The sequence below is a fragment of the Phragmites australis genome, chromosome 3, assembly GCF_958298935.1.
Source record: "Phragmites australis chromosome 3, lpPhrAust1.1, whole genome shotgun sequence".
NCBI lineage: Eukaryota > Viridiplantae > Streptophyta > Magnoliopsida > Poales > Poaceae > Phragmites > Phragmites australis.
Window position 1 is genome coordinate 10475864 of NC_084923.1, and position 20787 is coordinate 10496650.

Below are 20787 nucleotides of genomic sequence, written 5' to 3' on the forward strand. Positions count from 1 at the left end.
TCTTACACCTACTCTATTTTAGCAACTTAATATCTACATGCTATAACTATATTTTCTAATCTAAATATAAGTACATACATAATCTATGATTTAAATAAATATAAGTACTTACTACTAAGGAAGGCTGTCCTGCTGCACCGCAGCTCTTCGGGCTCGACTGCTCACACTAATTTGTTGCTCTGCTCTTCTCTCCTCTCTGCTCTCCTCTCCTCCCTGCTCTCCTCCTTGCTCTCCTCCTTGCTCTCCTCTGCTCGCTGATGCCTCTTCGTTGCTCGCTGCGCTGCCATTTAAAGCCTCACCGAGCAGACAACAGCACGTGGGAGAGCACCATGCGCCATGCAGCCATGCAGCCGGCCAAAAATCGTGGGGGACAAAAGGACAAAAGCAAAAAGAAAAGAAAAAAGAAAAGTAAAAAGAACGACGTGACTTGACGTGACAAAAGTGTATTTCGGCACACGGTGTGCTGAATACCAACTGTATTTGGCACACCGTGTGCCGAATACGCTTTTTGGTTGTATTCGGCACACGGTGTGCCGAATACAGTCATTTTCGGTACACCGTGTACCGAAAAATCGTTTTCGGCACACCGTGTGCCGAATACATATGCTAAAATTGTAAATACGAAAAATAGTTGTCCATTTAAGCAAATACGGTCACGTATGTTGTACAAAATCGAATAGCCTTGCTCCGTAACTGTAGCACCACTTGGGACTTTACAGTGGCACAAAGCAGCAACACATAGGGGAATTACAGGTCACTGGTGTACGTACTTATACGGGATACGTACGGGAAGACCGATTCAACCAACTAGTTATGGAACTGTACGAAACTCAAGCACCGTCACGGGCCTGGTCGGATACGTACCGGCATATGTCAGGGGCATTTCTTGCCCTAGGCATCCTCAAAGCCGTCACTGACGCAGCCGAGGCCAGGTAAGGTACGGTGCCGAGGTAAGGAACCGAACCTTGGCCGAATGACGCGTAGCGGGAAAGCGCCTCGGCGTGCTGCGCGCAGCGGAAGGTCGATCGGTGCCTGAGGAGTGAGGACTGAGGTGCAGGCGGGTGGGAACAGCAGCAGTTGATGCCTTCAGCACACAGTCGCGCGCCCAGCTGTGCGGCTCATCGCTCCCATGTGGTGGTTCTAGGTCACTGCCCACTGGCCAGTACTAGCCACCATCACCTTTTTTTTTTCACCACCACCAAGCTGAGTTGATGAGATCAGTGGTCTGTAGGCTAGCTGAAGCTTTGTCCTCTGTTTCAATTAGCATGTTTAGCATGTGATCAATTAGCACACTAACTGCTTTCAGTTATTGAACCAAAGGGCAACCATTCACTACTGAATGGACATGTTCATGCCCTTTGAACATGTATATATATGTGTGACACAACAATCAATAGATCAACATTCATTACTCTAAAACTCTCTCAAATCACTTTCAACACGTCATCAGCACTTAGAATCACCCAAAAGAGCATTTTGGCCATTACACAACAGCAAGAAAAAAAGAAGAAGAAGGGCCAACCGGCCTCACCAACAGAGAAGGCACGAAGGCCTCTCCCCGAACAAGGTACAAGATAAGAGATGGACTCACCTTCATCCACCACTGGAGACATTCTTCGCTGTTTGATGGACTTAGAGGTGGCAGTTCTACGGCACATCACGCCTTTTGGCCAACGGCGTGCCCGTCGCCGTCGCCGTCGCCGCACACGTCGTCCTCGCCGTCATGGCCACAACCACGACCTTCTGAGGGCTCAAGCAGCCCCTGCCCCCGCCGGCCCTCCACCGACCATGGCAGCACGCAGCGGTGCTGCACCTCTCTTCAACACCACACTGGAGATGGCATCCGAGGAGGAGGAAGATCCGGAGGAACGCGTGTTGTACTCTCCGGAGTACACTCCGCTGTCTTCCTCTATTCCAGTGCCACCCACTGGCACTTCCATGGACATGGCCAACGTGGTTCCTCCCACTGCAGTGGCAGAAACCACGGAAGGCCACCACCGCGACTGGATTTTCCGTGTTCGGCGCGGCAGAAGCCTCCCGGGAACAATGGCGGACTACCGTCCTGCCTCTCCTTCCCAGGGCTTCGATCTGAACACACCTGCCTTCATCGACTCCAGCATTGAAGTTGTGGAAGTCATCTCGGAGGACCCATCCACCACGGTCTCGATGGCCGCTGCGCCGTTCATCCAAATAACCGACTCCTCTTCATCAACCGCCGGCTCCACAGTGGCTACACCAACTGCGCCGCTCGGCCGCACCCTTCGTCGCTTCGCCACTGCAGCGGCTAACCGCCGTCCGGGCCTCCGCCCGGGGTCATGGGCCCCTGCGGCCTCCGACCACCCCTCCGAGGGGTTCTAAACGCGCCAAGGCGCATGCATGTGCAAGGGGGAAAGGGGTGTAGCACCCCTCGGTTGGCGACCCCCCTCTGCACGATGAACGGCCGGCGAACCGGCAATCCGGCCCCCTCTGCTCGGCAACACCCCGCCGTGCTGACTCCTCAGCTGGCGGCCCGAACTCCGGCGGCTTGGCGACCCTCCCGGTGACTCGGTCCGACTAGCTTTCGGCTCTGCAACCCCACCGACGGCCCGGCCCCTCTGCTCCGACGGCCGGCCACTGCTTCGCCGACGACTTGACCACCCGTGAAGGCCGGCAAACCGCCCGACCCTCCGCTCCGGCGGCTCGGCCGGCCCATGCTCCGCCCGACCCTCTGCTCCGGTGGCTCGTCCGGCCGCTGCTCCGCCCGGTGGCTCGGCTGACCCACTCCAAGGCCAGCAGCCCGAAGGCCCCTCGGCCGACCGCCACCGACGTTCGGTCGGCGCGCCCCACCACTGCTTCACCGGTGAAGTCGACCGTTGCAGCGCCCGTTTTCCCCGGCTGGTGGCCCCACCCCCCACGTGATAGCCGGCCCAGCTCCCGAGAGACCAGGCGGCGGCGGCGGCTCCAAAGCCGGTTAGGGTTTGGAAAACCCTAGCCGGCCACTATATATACTGTGCAACAGGAAAGGTGGGAGGGGGTGCTCTGGGCTGGGCCGAAAGGCTAAAAAGCCTCAGCCCAAGTTTACTCAGCCCATCAGTCAAAAAATATTGAAAAATTGGCTTTTTCACAAAAAAACCCCCCCGGGTTTTCAGCATTTTATAGCCAATTTCAGTATTTAATTTTACAGTCCTGTAAAATTACGTTATAGCCCCTGTCTTTAACTATAATTGTATTTCGTTCTGTTTATGTTGTAAATATATACGTTCCAGTCCTTGTATTCTCTGAAAATCTTATATGTTACAAGCATTTTACGATAATGCATTCAAATTAATTTGCAATAGCAATTAATTTTCATATAAAATTAATATTATTGCAAAATATGTGATTACCTCTTCACTTGATATAACACTATACACCTTTTTAGGTGATTATCCTAATTCATACTTCATATTGACCATACACAAGGTAGTATCTATAAACTACTGAGGGATCTACACTATATTTACATATAGTGACTATCCTCAACGTGCGTACCCAATGTGTACATGAATTAAAGAAGGTCTACACCAATTTTGGTGATTACCTACATAGTGTTAACACAAGATTTGAATAACACAAGTTAGTGGAATTCATGGCATCTACTGAATAATTACAGATTATGCCCCCACTACTAAAAGGTTTTCATCATTTTGGTGACTACCTTCTATGTGTTACCAATATAATTTGAGGTCTACACTATCCAACTCAAGTATTAACTTGATTGTACAATTTTTTGCACTATTACAACATTACCATGATTCTTTAATTTACCCAAAATGTAAATTCATTTAATCATTGGTCAATTTGTAGGACAAAATATCCAATATTGAGTTCGAAAGACTCGAGTTAGATGGTAAAAACTATCTAACATGAGCAATGGACATGAAGATAAGTCTATCATCCCGCGGACTTATGACGGCAATTAATCCCCCTCAAGAGGGAGATCCGCCACTTCAAGATCAAATCAAGTATGGGGCTTTATACTACATAAGGCACCATTTACATCCAGATTTAAAATCTGAATACTTGATGGATGAAAATCCACATGACCTATGGAACTCGCTAAAAGAGCGATATGAACAGCAAAAGGCAGTAATACTACCTGATGCACAACGCGAATGGTCCAACATTCGCCTCCAGGACTTTAAGTCCATTGGAGAATACAATCATGCTGTTCACAAAATCTGCTCAAGATTGCTTTTCTGTGACAAAGCTCCCACTGATGCGGAGAAAATAGAAAAAACTTTGTCTACAATGCTTCCTGCCCATAGGGTATTGCAACAACAATACCGTGCTAGAAACTATCAGCACTATTCTGAATTAATTCATACTTTACTTCAGGCTGAAAAGCATGATGAACTTCTTTTAAAGAATCATCACCAGCGCCCTACAGGCACTGCCCCTTTACCTGAAGTAAATTCAAATGTTCAGAATACAAAGAGGTTCGACAGCAACAAACGTCGTCCAAAGAACTTCAAAGGCAGGAACAACCACATAAAGAAGCAGAAATTCCATAGAAATAACAAGGGGAAGAGCATTTTCAATAACAAAGACAAATCTGATATTTGTCATAAATGTGGTTGCTACAGCCACACAACTAAGAAATGCCACACCTCAAAACACTTGGTTGATCTTTACCTAAAGTCCGTTGGACGAAGCCGACCAACTCAAGGCAAAAGATTTGAAGCTCATTTCAATCTTCAATCTGACACCACCAGGACGACAAGTTGTTCCCAAAATGTTCATCCAGAACTGAACAACGACATCACTCTTAAAGAGCAAGAGGACCTTGAGGGCATGGACAATATGCTAGTGGATTTTGCTTCCAATGACTTATTTGGAGACTTCGATTAGGCTCTTAATTAATTAGATATTATTAATATATATGTCCTACATAGTGTTGTAATAGGTTGTTGTCATACTATTGTATCAACACATTGATACTCAATAAAGTTGTATGTATTCTATATGTATCTATGAAGAATTTCACATTCTCTATTTTTATATATATAGATGATTACGGGAGACAATCCAAATGAAGAAGAGATGTGCTTAGTGGATAGTTGTACCACTAACTCTATACTAAGGGAAACTAAATATTTCCAAACTCTGAAAAAGAGTCAAGGAAATGTTTTGACGATCGCAGGACGCGATGCTATGATTGTTGGCTCTGGTCACGCCATAATCACTCTCCCTATGGGTACTCAAATTACAATCGAAGATGCACTCCTGTATCCCGATTCAACACGTACCCTACTGAGTTATAGAGATATCCGTCAAAATGGTTTCCATATTGAAACTCACGATGACAACAAAGAGGAATATCTCCTCATTACTAAAAATAACGGATATGCAAAACAAATACTAGAAAAAATTCCCTCTTTATCCTCAGGATTGTACTATACATACATCAAGCCCGTACCACATGTTGCATATAAGGTAATTTTTCAGAATGTTGACACATTTCAAATATGGCATGATCGCCTAGGTCATCCCGGTGTTGGAATGATGCGAAAAATTATCTGCAATTCAATTGGTCATGGCATAAATACTGCCAAATTCCCACAACCATCGGATTTTGTGTGCACCGCATGTGCCACAGGGAAATTAATTTTAAGACCCTCTTATCTTAAAATTAGAGCTGAACCACTCAAATTCCTTGAACGAATTCAAGGTGATATATGTGGCCCTATCCAACCATTAACTGGACCATTCAGGTACTTCATGGTTCTCATTGATGCATCTACACGATGGTCACATGTGTGTCTATTGTCCACACGAAACCATGCTTTTTCCAAAATTATTGCTCAAATTATTAAATTACGAGCACATTATCCTGAACATAGGATACAATCCATTCGAATGGACAATGCGGCTGAATTTACCTCACATGCCTTCAATGATTATTGTATGGCCCTAGGAATTCAAGTCCAGCATTCAGTACCTTACGTCCATACTCAAAATGGTTTGGCCGAATCTCTTATCAAGAGAATCAAGCTCATTGCAAGACCACTATTACACAATTGCAACCTACCAACTTCATATTGGGGTCACGCAGTCTTACACGCTGCTGACTTAATTCAATTGCGACCAACTGCATATCACACTACTTCCCCACTGCAGTTAGTACGTGGAAATCCCCCAAGCATTTCCCATCTGCGAAAGTTCGGTTGCGCTGTATACGTACCGATCTCACCACCACAACGTACATCAATGGGCCCACACAGGAAATTAGGGATCTATGTAGGGTATAACTCTCCGTCGATCATAAAATACCTAGAACCCCTAACAGGGGACCTTCTTACAGCCCGTTACGCTGACTGTATATTTGATGAGGGACATTTCCCAGCATTAGGGGGAGATTTCAAGTACCAGAAAGAATGCCAGGAAATCAATTAGAATGCCACGGATATTTCCTACACAGATCCACGTACTCAAGAATCTGAACTCCAAGTTCAGAGAATAATAAATTTGCAAAATATTGCAAATACCCTGCCAGATGCATTTACTAACAATAAAGGTGTCACTAAATCTTATATTCCTGCTAGGAATGTGCCGGAAAGAGTGGAGGTACCAAATAAAACCACTCAACCCCCAAATCAAAATAAGAGGGGGAGAAGTACGGACACAAAAGATAAAGCTTCTTGCAAGCTACCGCGGAAACAGAGGAATCCTTCCTCCAAATCAGTAAATGCAAATCAACGTCAAGTTGAAAGACACCCAAAATCCAAGGATAGTAAACATCCATTGGATGCTCAACATCCAGATCCCAGCTCAACGGTGCACACAAATACTGATGCTAGGAAATCGGAACACCTAGACTCAATAACAATGGGAAACCACAATGAGTCGGAAAGGGTAGATGAAATTTCCATCAACTATATTGATTCTAGAGAATCATTTGACAGAAAGACTACAATTGTCGACACATACTTCTCCTCAAAGATTGCAAACGATCTTCTCAATGATCCAGATCCAAAGACCATGGCAGAGTGCCGTAAGCGCTCGGACTGGACACAATGGAAGAACGCAATCCAGGAAGAATTATACTCGCTCTCCAAAAGAGAGGTATTCACATCAGTGATACCTACTCCTCGTAACATTTTTCCTGTGGGATACAAGTGGGTTTTCGTCCGCAAACGGAATGAAAACAACGAGGTGGTGAGATATAAAGCGAGGCTTGTAGCACAAGGGTTCACGCAGAGACCTGGCATTGATTTCAATGAGACATATTCTCCAGTAATGAACGGAATCACGTTCCGATATTTAATTTCATTGGCAGTTCAAAATAATCTATCTATGCAATTGATGGATGTGGTGACCGCATACCTTTATGGGTCACTTGATTCGGATATATACATGAAAGTTCCAGAAGGACTTAACATTCCGAATCCAAACGCAAACCGCAACATGTACTGTGTAAAACTTAAAAAATCATTATATGGTTTAAAACAGTCGGGAAGAATGTGGTACAACCGACTAAAAGAATTCCTTTTATAAAAGGGATATTCCAACAATGATGATTGCCCATGTGTCTTCATAAAGAAATCTTCAACAGGATTTTGTATTATCTCTGTATATGTTTGTCGGAGAGTGAACTCCTGTCGCAGGGATCCCGAGAGACCCCTTTTTAGAGATTCGGCCGGGGGGATGATCCTGGAAAAACTTGTTTGGGAAATAAGCGGGAACGGAAATAAATGCGATGGCTGGCGGGAGACGATCACCCTAATGCAAGAAAAAGTGGGTACGCCGGGTTTTTAGACAGGTTCGGGCCGCACGGAGGCGTAACACCCTACTCCTGTATGAACACTATATTTATCCTTGAAGGGAATTCTTCAAGGAGGTATCTGGTTCTAAGGGGAGAGCTGTTTACAAAGAGCTTGAGGCTCTTATGTTCTAGCTTAACTTGAGCTGGTTCGAGTGTCTGTCGATCTATCTTTGGCCTGGTTCGTCGGAGATTGTTGGTCGTCTGGTGGTCGGGGGCCTTTTTTTCCTTTTATAGGCGCGCCGACCCCAACATATCCTGAATGGGAAAGAGGGGACGCGAATGCTAAGGTGCCACGGAGAAAGGCGTAATCATTTCATTTTGGCGAAGTGACAGGGGCGGTGGAGAAATGCGGCGCGCATTCGACCACCAGCCGCTGCGGAAGCCTCGGGGCGCCCTAAAAGGGGCCCACCGGTCAGCCTCAGAGGTGCTCAGTGCGCCCACCCTGTCTTGTTCTTCTGCCAGGGCAGGGTGGCAGGCGGAGTGCTTCGATTCTGGCAACGTTATCCCGAGGCACCTGGATGAAACGGGACGGTACCCGTGCATTTAATGGACCCACGGCCCCCTGCTAGTGCATGGCAGGGTCTGACACTGGGGCGTGGGCAGCTGAGAATGTCAGGATGTCAGGATGTCAGACCGCGCGTGCCTATTAAATGCGGCATTGGGCCTTTGACTGGATGACACCCTGACGACGGGACCCTTCGGGTCGTTGAATGATCTTGCGCGAACCTTCGGGGCACCGAGTCCTCGGGGGCTGCCACGTGCAGCCCCGAGCACTCTCTCCCGAGCACTTCGGTGGGACCTTCGGGGCACCGAGTCCTCGGGGGCTGCCACGTGCAGCCCCGAGCACTCTCTCCCGAGCACTTCGGTGGGACCTTCGGGGCACCGAGTCCTCGGGGGCTGCCACGTGCAGCCCCGAGCACTCTCTCCCGAGCACTTCGGTGGGACCTTCGGGGCACCGAGTCCTCGGGGGCTGCCACGTGCAGCCCCGAGCACTCTCTCCCGAGCACTGCGGTGGGACCTTCGGGGCACCGAGTCCTCGGGGGCTGCCACGTGCAGCCCCGAGCACTCTCTCCCGAGCACTTCGGTGGGACCTTCGGGGCACCGAGTCCTCGGGGGCTGCCACGTGCAGCCCCGAGCACTCTCTCCCGAGCACTTCGGTGGGACCTTCGGGGCACCGAGTCACTTCGCCCGTGAGCGCGCCTTGTCCGAGATGGTGGCCAAGGCGAAGCAGGCTGCCGTCCCCGCCGCAGCTGGCGGTTCTTCTGGTCCGGCCAGGGATCAGGGACTCGAGGCACAGCTGCGGGCCGCCAAGGAGAAGCTCGAAACCGCCTTTGTCTCGCGGGTCAACCTTGAGCATATGCTGGAGGACATCCTCCGGCGGATGCGACGGGCCGTGGAGAAGGGTGGTCTCGGACGGCTTGTCGACGACAAGAAGGGTGACGGCCCCGCACGACAAGTGTTGGGGCTGCAGCAGGTCTGCGAGCGCCTCGAGACCCTGCCCAGGGCAGTTCAGGAACTTGCCGCCCGGGAGGGACGTGGCTTGGCACGTGCCGTGGCCGAGCACGTCCTGGCCTGCTACCGAAGCAGGGACCCGAACTTCCCATTGGAGCCGGCGCGGGAGGGAGTAGTCGAGGCTGAGGAGGAGGCCGCCCGGGCAGCGGTTAGGAGTACCGCCTCCGTGGTGGCGGCCGGCTTCAGGCGAGAGGTGCCGCCGCCGCCAGCCCCCGGGGACGACTCGGAGGATTCAGCCGACGCCTCTGCCGCCGACTAGGCCTTCTGTGCCCTCTTTTCTTTTGTTGTAGATGTAGGAGTGAATATTAGGAGTGAACCCTTAGAAAACGCCTTGCATATGTCTTGTGAATATAATGGCAGCTTTTCCTTGGGCTCGCAACTCCAATTTCTCTGTGTGTTTGATGTTTCTTCTGGTGCTCTGCCTGGAAGTCCCGGGGAGTACTCAGTCGGGCCGTTCCCGACCTTCCCATCCCCGAGAAATGAAGTTGTTCCGGTCGCTGGCGTTGGCGCAGCCAGCCCTCAAGCTCTCGCGAGTCCGCACTGCCTAGGTTAAGAAACGAAGACACAGACTCCCTTGCCCGGGAGATAGATCGATCCTGCTCGGAACACAGACTCCCTTGCCTAATGAACACTTTTTCACTTTGCGACCACTCAGTTAGTAGAAAGGAGACGTGTGCGGGCGAGAATGTGACCAAGAGTCCTCGCGGTCCGGTGGTGCCCGGGCTTGAAACGGGCCGGACCGAGCACTGACAGCCTGCCCCCGAGACCTGAGCTCCGGACTACCCGAGTAGCTCGAGCGATAGGATTACCCAGGGTACCCGAGGACTCGGTAGTGCTCGGGGTCCATAAAAGCAGACCGAACACCACGACGACCACGAAGGGCTTCGGTCAGACATTATCGCAATCACGGTACTCCTTTCTACAAACCGCTATGTCGTTCTGGGAAAAAGTAGACACGCGGCAGGGTTTTTGCGTGCAAGGAGACCACCTCGCCGAACAGATTAAAGCGCGAGAGCCCCCGAGAAAGACTCGGGAACATAAATTTACTGAAAGCAGACTTGTCTGAATATAACCACTCACCGGACAGCTGTCGGCCTTCCGGCCAACCGATCCAAGAGGGGTGTGCTTCCGAGCTCGGGGGCCCGGGGACTTGATTCTTTCAACGGAGCGCCCGAGGGCCCAAAGGCATACGAGGCTCCTAGGGTCGGGTGGCCTCGACCACCCAAGCCTAAGTGGTAGGACCACCCGAAGACCCTTGGGGCCGACCAGAGACCGGGGCATTGAAGCCCTCGCGGCCGAACTGCTTGTGATTGTCAGCCTGTGACTTGAGAGAGAATATAGAATTTCTTTGTCTGGTGCGCTCTGTTAGTGCGGTACTTGCTATAGACTGTCCTCGTTTTTGACCCGAGACCTCTCGAATACCCAAACCGGCGAACAAGAGCGGACAGAGGCATAACCTAGAGGTCCTATGGTTCGGTGGCGTCCGGGTATGACAGACCAGACCGAGCACCGACAGCCCGCTCCGAGGGCCCGAGCTCCGGACTACTCGAGCAGCTCGAGCGATTGGATTACCCAGAGCACCCCGAAACTTGGTAGTGCCCGGGAGCCTGCCACGACACCGAACACCACAGCCTACCATGCCGGACGTAGGTCAGCGGCGACTGCTCGCATGCATACCGATCGGGATTCTTTTGTCAGCGGGAAAAAAGAGAGAGCGAACTTTTTCTCGCACAACCGAGCTCCTCACCAGACATATTAAACATACGGAATCCAGAAAAAGTATTTTGATATAGCGATTGCTTATTGAAAAACTTAATGTGCAATATTTTCAAGGTTGGGTGACATCGACTTACCCTATGGGGCGAAGCCTTCAGACTGCTCGGGCGGGGAGAAGCCCCCGGCCTTACTAACCTGAACCGCGAGCACAACCATCTACGGGTAGAAGCGTCGAAGATGCTCGATGTTCCACGGATTCGGGAGTGGCTGTCCTTCCTCCGTCGCCAATCTGAAAGAACCTGCCCGGGGGACCGCGATCACGGTGAAGGGACCTTCCCACACAGGGGACAACTTATTCATTCCTTCGCGCGACTGGATGCGTCGGAGAACTAGGTCCCCCACCTCGAGAGACCGGGCCCGGACATGGCGCAGATGATAACGCCGCAGACTCTGCTGGTACCGAGCCGCCCGGACAGCAGCACGCCGCCGGCGCTCCTCCAGGTAGTCTACGTCGTCGCGCCTTTGATGCTCCTGCTCACCCTCAGAGTATGCATGCACTCGAGGGGAGCCCAGAGTGAGCTCGGAGGGGAGGACTGCTTCGGCGCCGTAGACGAGGAAGAAAGGAGTCTCCCCGGTAGCGCGGCTTGGCGTAGTCCGATTGGCCCATAGCACGGCTGGCAGCTCGTCCACCCATCCCTTCCCGTGCTTAGCGAGCACGTTATAGGTCCGGGTTTTGAGGCCTTTTAGTATCTCCGCGTTAGCGCGCTCGACCTGCCCGTTACTCCGAGGATGAGCGACTGAAGCGAAGCAGAGCTTGATGCCGAGATCTTCGCAATAGTCGCCGAACAAGGCACTTGTGAACTGGGTGCCGTTGTCGGTGATGATTCGGTTCGGGACGCCAAAGCGGCTAGTGATGCCGCGGATAAACTGGAGCGCCGTGTTTTTGGTCACCTTGATGACTGGGACCGCCTCCGGCCACTTGGTGAATTTGTCGATAGCGACATATAGGTATGCATAGCCCCCGACTGCTCGGGGGAATGGACCCAGAATGTCCAAACCCCAGACCGCGAAAGGCCATGACAGGGGAATGGTATGGAGAGCCTGAGCTGGCTGGTGAATCTGCTTTGCATGGAACTGGCATGCCCTGCAGCGCCGAACCAGCTCGGAAGCATCCTGGAGAGCTGTAGGCCAGTAGAAACCTTGCCGGAAGGCTTTCCCGACCAGCGTGCGGAACGATGAATGGCCACCGCACTCGCCCTCGTGGACCTCAGCGAGAAGATCGCCGCCTTCTGCCCGAGAGATGCATTTCAGGAGGATACCTCCTGCGCTACGTCGGTAGAGATCCCCATCCACAATGGCATAGCGTTTGGACTGCCGAGCAACCCTTTCGGCAGACGCCTCATCCTCGGGTAGGAACTTTTCTTTCAAGTACCCTCGGATGTCAGACATCCACGAGGCATCTTGAGAACATTCGGCGAGCACAGCGCACTCGTCGGACGGCGGCGCCCTGACGGGGCTTCCCACTGAGGGCACCGCCGGGGTCTCCTGAATTGAGTTCGAGGTTTCCCCTTCATCCTGTTCGGCAGGCAGGACGGAAGGCCGTGCGAGTCTTTCTTCAAAGACTCCGGCAGGGATGCGCGCACGTGATGAGGCCAGGCGAGAGAGCTCGTCGGCCGGAGCATTGTTGCGGCGAGAGATATGCCGCAATTCGAGGCCGTCGAAGCGTCTCTCGAGCTTTCTGACTGCAGCCACGTACGCCGCCATTTGAGGATCCGTGCACTGGTACTCCTTGGACACCTGGTTGACGACCAGTTGGGAGTCCCCTTTGACCAGGAGGCGACGAATCCCGAGCCCCACCGCAGCTCGGAGGCCGGCGATGAGACCTTCATACTCCGCCATGTTGTTGGATGCGCGGAATTGCAACTGTACGATGTACCGGAGCTCTTCACCCGTTGGGGAGGTGAGAACCACTCCGGCCCCTGCGCCTTTCAGCGAGAGGGAGCCGTCGAAGTGCATGACCCAGTACCCGGGCGCGTCGTGCCCGGGATAGGCAGAAACCTCTTCTGGGACGACGCAGGGGACGGGCGTCCACTCTGCCAAGAAGTCGGAGAGTGCCTGGCTTTTAATTGCCTGGCGACTGACGAAGTGTAGGTCGAACTCCGCCAGCTCTACTGCCCATTTGACAACGCGCCCGGTGCCTTCCCGGTTCCGGAGAATGGGTCCCAGTGGATAAGTGGTAACCACCGAGACTTTGTGCGCCTGGAAGTAGTGGCGCAGCTTCCGGGAGGCGATGAGCACGGCATAAAGCAGCTTCTGAGCTTGGGGATACCTTGTCTTGGCCTCCCGGAGGACCTCGCTGACGAAGTACACCGGTCGCTGTACCCGGCGGGCCCGAATGGTGGCCCCACCCGGGGGGCTGCCACAGCCCCCAGGGTTGGCGGTATGGTCGGGGTTGGCCGGGCATTCGAGCTCGATTCCTTGGCTGGGAAGAGCAGTGTGCTCGGGCTCGACCCCCCGCTCCGGGGGAGCCACGAGGACAGGTGAGTGGTCGGGGGCCTCTGGGAGCTGGGACCCAGCACCCGGCCCTGAACACTCGTCTCGCTCCACCACCAATACTACGCTCACAACCTGAGGAGTGGCTGAAACGTAAAGCAGCAGGGGCTCACCTTGAGAAGGAGCCACCAACACGGGTGGCGAAGTAAGGTACTTCTTTAAGTCGCGGAAGGCCTGCTCGGCCTCCGGCGTCCAGTCAAAATGACCGGATTTCTTCAGAAGCTTGAAGAGGGGGAGCCCTCGTTCCCCGAGCTTGGAGATGAAGCGCCCGAGGGCGGCCATGCAGCCGGCGAGGCGCTGGACTTCCTTGAGTCGAGCCGGGGGTCGCATCTGCTCGATGGCCCGGATCTTCTCTGGATTGACCTCGATCCCTCGGCCAGAGACCAAGAAACCAAGGAGCTTGCCCGCCGGCACCCCGAAGACACATTTCTCCGGGTTGAGCTTGAGGCGGGTAGAGCGGAGACTGTTGAAAGTCTCGGCAAGGTCCTCGAGCAGGGTGGCGCGGTCTCGGGTTTTGACCACGAGATCGTCGATGTAGGCCTCGACGTTGCGGCCAACCTGTGAGTTAAGAGTGATACGAATGGCGCGCTGGAAGGATGATCCAGCGTTGCGCAGGCCGAAAGGCATTGACATGTAGCAATAAGTCCCCACCGGGGTAGTAAAAGCAGTTTTTTCCTCGTCCCCTATGGCCATGCGAATCTGGTGATACCCAGAGTTTGCATCTAGGAAGCACAAAAGATCACATCCCGCAGTTGAATCTACGATTTGATCAATGCGAGGTAAGGGGAAGGGATCTTTAGGACAAGCCTTGTTAAGGTCGGTGTAGTCCACGCACATGCGAAGCTTGCCGTTGGCCTTCGGGACGATGACTGGGTTTGCTAGCCAGTCGGGGTGGAGGACTTCTCGGATGAATCCGGCGTCGAGGAGCTTGCGGACCTGCTCGCGGATAAACTCCTGGCGCTCTGGCGCCTGCCGCCGGACCTTCTGCTTCACCGGGCGGGCGTCCGGACGCACAGCCAAGTGATGCTCGATCACCTCCCTAGGGATCCCGGGCATGTCGGACGGTTGCCAGGCAAACACGTCCACGTTAGCCCGGAGGAAGGCGACGAGCGCGCTTTCCTATTTGCTGCCCAGGTCGCTGCCGATTCGGACAACCTGGGTAGCGCCTTCGCCCACCTCGACCTCCTTCGTTGGAACAGAGGTGTCGGCGGCGAGTCGGGGTCTGGATGAAGAGGGTCCCGGGCCCCCTGAAGAGCCATCAACCTCGGCCTGTGCTGAGACCAGAGCCATGTATGATTGTTCGGCGCAGGAGACGGCGCCGCGGGAGTCGGCAACCACGGAGATAGAGCCTGCGGGGCCGGGCATCTTAACCGTAAGGTATGCATAATGCACGGCCATCATGAACTTGGCAAGCGCCGGACGCCCGAGGATGGCGTTGTAGGGGAGAGGGAGCTCCGCAACATCGAAGAGGACGCACTCCGTGCGGAAGTTGTCCCGGCTCCCAAATGTGACAGGCAACTCAACCTGCCCGAGGGGTAGGGAGTGCCCGGGAGTTACTCCACAGAAAGGGAGTGACGGCTTTAGGCGTCGGGAAGATACTTGCAGCTTTTCAAAAGCCTCCTTGGAGAGGAGGTTGAGGCCGGCACCACCGTCGATCAGCACTCTGCCGACCTTAACATTGCAGATAGTGGGAGACACAACCAGAGGTAGCCGTCCCACGGCTGCAGTACTGACGGGGTGATCTGCCATGCTGAACGTGATCGGAGCATCCGACCACCTCAGGGGTCTTGTGGCCTCCTCGCTCGGGGTTGCCGAGCACACTTCGCGCCGCATGACCTTGATGCCACGGCGCGAGCAGGGTGTGTAAGCGCCCCAGTCGATGAAGGCAACCGCATGCTCGGGCTCCTGGAAACCGAGCTCGGCGTTGTTGGGGACGACCTCGGCATCGCCTCCTCCGTGGGACTCGTCGCGCTCCCTCTGGCGCTGCTCCACGAGTCCTTTGACCGTACGACACTCCGTGAGGTCGTGCCATCTGGTCAGGTGTATGGGACACCATTTACCTGGCTCGGGCCCCGCGGGAGCGGGGACCCTCGCTGGAATAGGAGCTCGGCCAGGGGCCGGGGCTCTTGCTGGAGCTGACGCCCTAGCCGGTGCCGGGGCCCTCGCGGGCACAGAGGCCCGAGGAGGAGCCCGAGCAGGGGCCCTGACGGGGCGCCGATCGGCACCCGGCCGACGCTCTTGCCGGCGATCGGGCTCTTGCGGCTCCCTGTGAGCGGGGACTTGGGCCAGCTCAACGGGAGCGGCCTCGCGCTTCCTTCTCTTTTTCTTTTCCCGCTTATCAGAGCGGGAAGAACTTGGCTGGTCGGAAACGGGGCGAGGAGCATGCCATGCCCTGGCCTCCGCAACCTTGGCGCACTTATCGGCCAGTGCGAAAAGCTCCGCAGGGGTCTCGATCTCGTGCGTACCTAGCTTCTCGAGCATCCGCTCATCACGGACGCCCTGCCGAAAAGCAACAATAACAGCATGGGGGGCCACTCGCGGAATAGTGTTGCGAACCTGGCTAAAACGCTGTATAAATCGCCGTAGCGTCTCCCCTTCCTGCTGTTGGACGGCGTGGAGGTCGCACTCCAGACCGGGACGTGCGAACGTGCCCTGAAAGTTGGCCACGAATTGGTGGCACAGGTCATCCCAGGAGCTGATAGATCCTGGGGGTAAGTTCATAAGCCAAGAGCGGGCGGAACCCCTCAAGGCAACATGAAAATAGTTTACCATCACCTTTTCGCTGCCTCCGGCCGCTTGGACGGCCGTCGTGTAGATCTGGAGGAACTCGACGGGGTCGATGGACCCATCGTACTTCTCCGGCAGCTCGGGGCGGAACTTGGAAGGCCACCTCACCCGGCGGAGCTCGGTGGTGAAGGCACGGCAACCGGTGCCGTACCCCGCAGCACGAGCGGGGGTTCTTGGTGACGAGAAGCGGCGAGCCGGGGATCCCCGGTGGTCATGCGCCGGGAGAGAGGAAGCCTGGTCCTCTGCCCCAACCCCCTGCCGGGTCTCCCGCTGACGTTCGAGAGTGACTCAGGCATCTTCGTGGCCCCTCCGCTCGTCAAGGTGCAAACGAAGGTCCCGGGCTCCGGACATGGCCAGGGGGACGGCACTCCGCCTGGAGACCCCTCGGCCCGTGCGGGTGTTGCCCGCGGAGGAGCCGGCTCTGGCGGCGCCATGCTGAGAAGTGGCGCGAGGACTCCCGGCCTGCACCTGGCGACGAGCAGTGCCGACCAAAGCGACGACGTCTTGCATCCACCGGCCTTCCGGAGTGTTTGGCGTGGCCTGAATGGGCGGGTGTCTGAGGAGAGCTTGTGCTGCAAGCAACGCGCTCCCTGGGCTGGCCTCACTGAAAGCGAGCCTGCACCGAGGCGGCACCCGACGTGGTCCAGAGGCAGACCTGGCGGCCGGGGTCCCGACCACCTGCTGGGGGTCGGAAAGTACGTTGGCAGCGGCGGCGGCGCTGATGGGCCCAGCGCCTTGATCCCCTTGGGCGGGAAAAACCGCACGCGTGGATGGCGGCTGCCGCGGGTACGCAGCAGCGACGGGGCTTTCTTCGTGGGGCAGCGTTCCGTTACTGGAAGTGGAGCCGGAACGCTGGAGACGGTGCCCACCTGCCATCTTTTCCTGTGGAGAAAAAAGTGAAACAAACAATCCAGGGATATTCCCCCCTACCTGGCGCGCCAGCTGTCGGAGAGTGAACTCCTATCGCAGGGATCCCGAGAGACCCCTTTTTAGAGATTCGGCCGGGGGGATGATCCTGGAAAAACTTGTTTGGGAAATAAGCGGGAACGGAAATAAATGCGATGGCTGGCGGGAGACGATCACCCTAATGCAAGAAAAAGTGGGTACGCCGGGTTTTTAGACAGGTTCGGGCCGCACGGAGGCGTAACACCCTACTCCTGTATGAACACTATATTTATCCTTGAAGGGAATTCTTCAAGGAGGTATCTGGTTCTAAGGGGAGAGCTGTTTACAAAGAGCTTGAGGCTCTTATGTTCTAGCTTAACTTGAGCTGGTTCGAGTGTCTGTCGATCTATCTTTGGCCTGGTTCGTCGGAGATTGTTGGTCGTCTGGTGGTCGGGGGCCTTTTTTTCCTTTTATAGGCGCGCCGACCCCAACATATCCTGAATGGGAAAGAGGGGACGCGAATGCTAAGGTGCCACGGAGAAAGGCGTAATCATTTCATTTTGGCGAAGTGACAGGGGCGGTGGAGAAATACGGCGCGCATTCGACCACCAGCCGCTGCGGAAGCCTCGGGGCGCCCTAAAAGGGGCCCACCGGTCAGCCTCAGAGGTGCTCAGTGCGCCCACCCTGTCTTGTTCTTCTGCCAGGGCAGGGTGGCAGGCGGAGTGCTTCGATTCTGGCAACGTTATCCCGAGGCACCTGGATGAAACGGGACGGTACCCGTGCATTTAATGGACCCACGGCCCCCTGCTAGTGCATGGCAGGGTCTGACACTGGGGCGTGGGCAGCTGAGAATGTCAGGATGTCAGGATGTCAGACCGCGCGTGCCTATTAAATGCGGCATTGGGCCTTTGACTGGATGACACCCTGACGACGGGACCCTTCGGGTCGTTGAATGATCTTGCGCGAACCTTCGGGGCACCGAGTCCTCGGGGGCTGCCACGTGCAGCCCCGAGCACTCTCTCCCGAGCACTTCGGTGGGACCTTCGGGGCACCGAGTCCTCGGGGGCTGCCACGTGCAGCCCCGAGCACTCTCTCCCGAGCACTTCGGTGGGACCTTCGGGGCACCGAGTCCTCGGGGGCTGCCACGTGCAGCCCCGAGCACTCTCTCCCGAGCACTTCGGTGGGACCTTCGGGGCACCGAGTCCTCGGGGGCTGCCACGTGCAGCCCCGAGCACTCTCTCCCGAGCACTGCGGTGGGACCTTCGGGGCACCGAGTCCTCGGGGGCTGCCACGTGCAGCCCCGAGCACTCTCTCCCGAGCACTTCGGTGGGACCTTCGGGGCACCGAGTCCTCGGGGGCTGCCACGTGCAGCCCCGAGCACTCTCTCCCGAGCACTTCGGTGGGACCTTCGGGGCACCGAGTCCTCGGGGGCTGCCACGTGCAGCCCCGAGCACTCTCTCCCGAGCACTTCGGTGGGACCTTCGGGGCACCGAGTCCTCGGGGGCTGCCACGTGCAGCCCCGAGCACTCTCTCCCGAGCACTTCGGTCTTAGTATTTGGACCCTGCAGATCATCGGGGAACTAGGGTGCTCGGGAACCAGAGGCGGCGGCCCCGAGCACCTTCTCCCGGGACTTAGCTTTTTCTTACCTCGCAGGGTGGTGACATGTGGTGGATAGCCGGCCTGGCCTCGGGACTTAGGGACCCCTGGTTCTGAATATACCGACAATGTTGATGATCTAAATATCATTGGAAATACAGAAGATATAAATGAAGCACGCAATCATCTAAAGACGGAATTTGAAATGGAAGATTTGGGTAAAACCAAATTTTGCTTGGGAATACAACTCGAGCATTATCCTTCAGGTGTTTTACTACACCAAGCCGTATATACCCAGAAAATATTGAAAAAATTCAATATGGAAAAATCATATCCTTCAAAGACTCCCATGGTTGTTCGATCTCTTGATATGGAAAAGGATCCATTTAGACCAAGGATGGAAGGAGAAGAGATACTGGGACCCGAAGTTCCTTATCTCAGTGCTATTGGAGCACTTATGTATCTTGCAAATTGCACTAGGCCTGATATCGCATTTGCAGTTAACTTACTAGCTAGGTATAGCGCTACTCCAACTAAACGTCATTGGACAGGAGTCAAGAATATCTTACGATATCTCCAAGGCACTATAGATCTTGGTCTTCTCTTTAAAAGAAATCAAGATACGGATATGATTGGATACACTGACGCTGGTTACTTATCAGATCCCCATAATGCCAAGTCACAAACAGGCTTTGTGTTCTTAAATAGCGGAACAGCCATTTAATGGAAGTCTTCGAAATAGACTCTAGTGGCTACATCCACTAATCATTCTGAAATAATCGCATTATATGAAACATCACATGAATGCGTATGGCTTCGCAGAATGATTAATCACATACAACAATCATGTGGTATTGGATCTATTCAATCACCAACAATTATCTATGAAGATAATTCTGCATGCATTGCTCAAATACAAACAGGTTACATAAAGAGCAATTTGACTAAACATATTGCTCCTAAAATGTTCTACCCTCATGAATTACAAAATAATGGGGAAATAAAAATCTTGCAAGTCAAATCATGTGATAACCTCGCCGATTTGTTCACCAAGTCTTTACCAACTTCTATATTCCAAAAATATGTTAATAGAATTGGTATGCGACGACTACGGGATTTGCAAGGTTCAGGGGGAGATTGATCCCTGAATAAATAACCTGTTCTATTGCACTCTTTTCCTTTATGAGTTTTTCCCTTTACGGTTTCTCATATAAGGTTTTTAATGAGGCAATATCTACTTTGTTCCTCCTATTTTTCTAAAATGTTTTCGGAGGTTTTAAATATGATCTAAATATCATAATGATTGCTCTCTAAATTCATCAATGAGTTTTCTCATTTGAACTTACAATGAAGCAATAACTGAAATATACCATATTATTTTCTCCTTATATATTCTCATTGGGTTTAAAGGAGTTTTAATGGTATATCAACACATAACATATTATTTCTCCTCATATTTTTCCCACAGGGTTTTTAAGGAGTTTTCAACAAAAAATTTACACACAAGATAATTGATCAAGGGGGAGTGTTATAAGTAGATATTTAGCATGTGATCAATTAGCACACTAACTGCTTTCAGTTATTGAACCAAAGGGCAACCATTCACTACTGAATGGACATGTTCATACCCTTTGAACATGTATATATATATGTGACACAACAATCAATAGATCAACATTCATTACTCTAAAACTCTCTCAAATCATTTTCAACAGATCGGTGCCTGAGGAGTGAGGACTGAGGTGCAGGCGGGTGGGAACAGCAGCAGTTGATGCCTTCAGCACTCAGTCGCGCGCCCAGCTGTGCGGCTCATCGCTCCCATGTGGTGGTTCTAGGTCACTGCCCACTGGCCAGTACTAGCCACCATCACCTTTTTTTTTTCACCACCACCAAGCTGAGCTGATGAGATCAGTGGTCGGTAGGCTAGCTGAAGCTTTGTCCTCTGTTTCAGCTT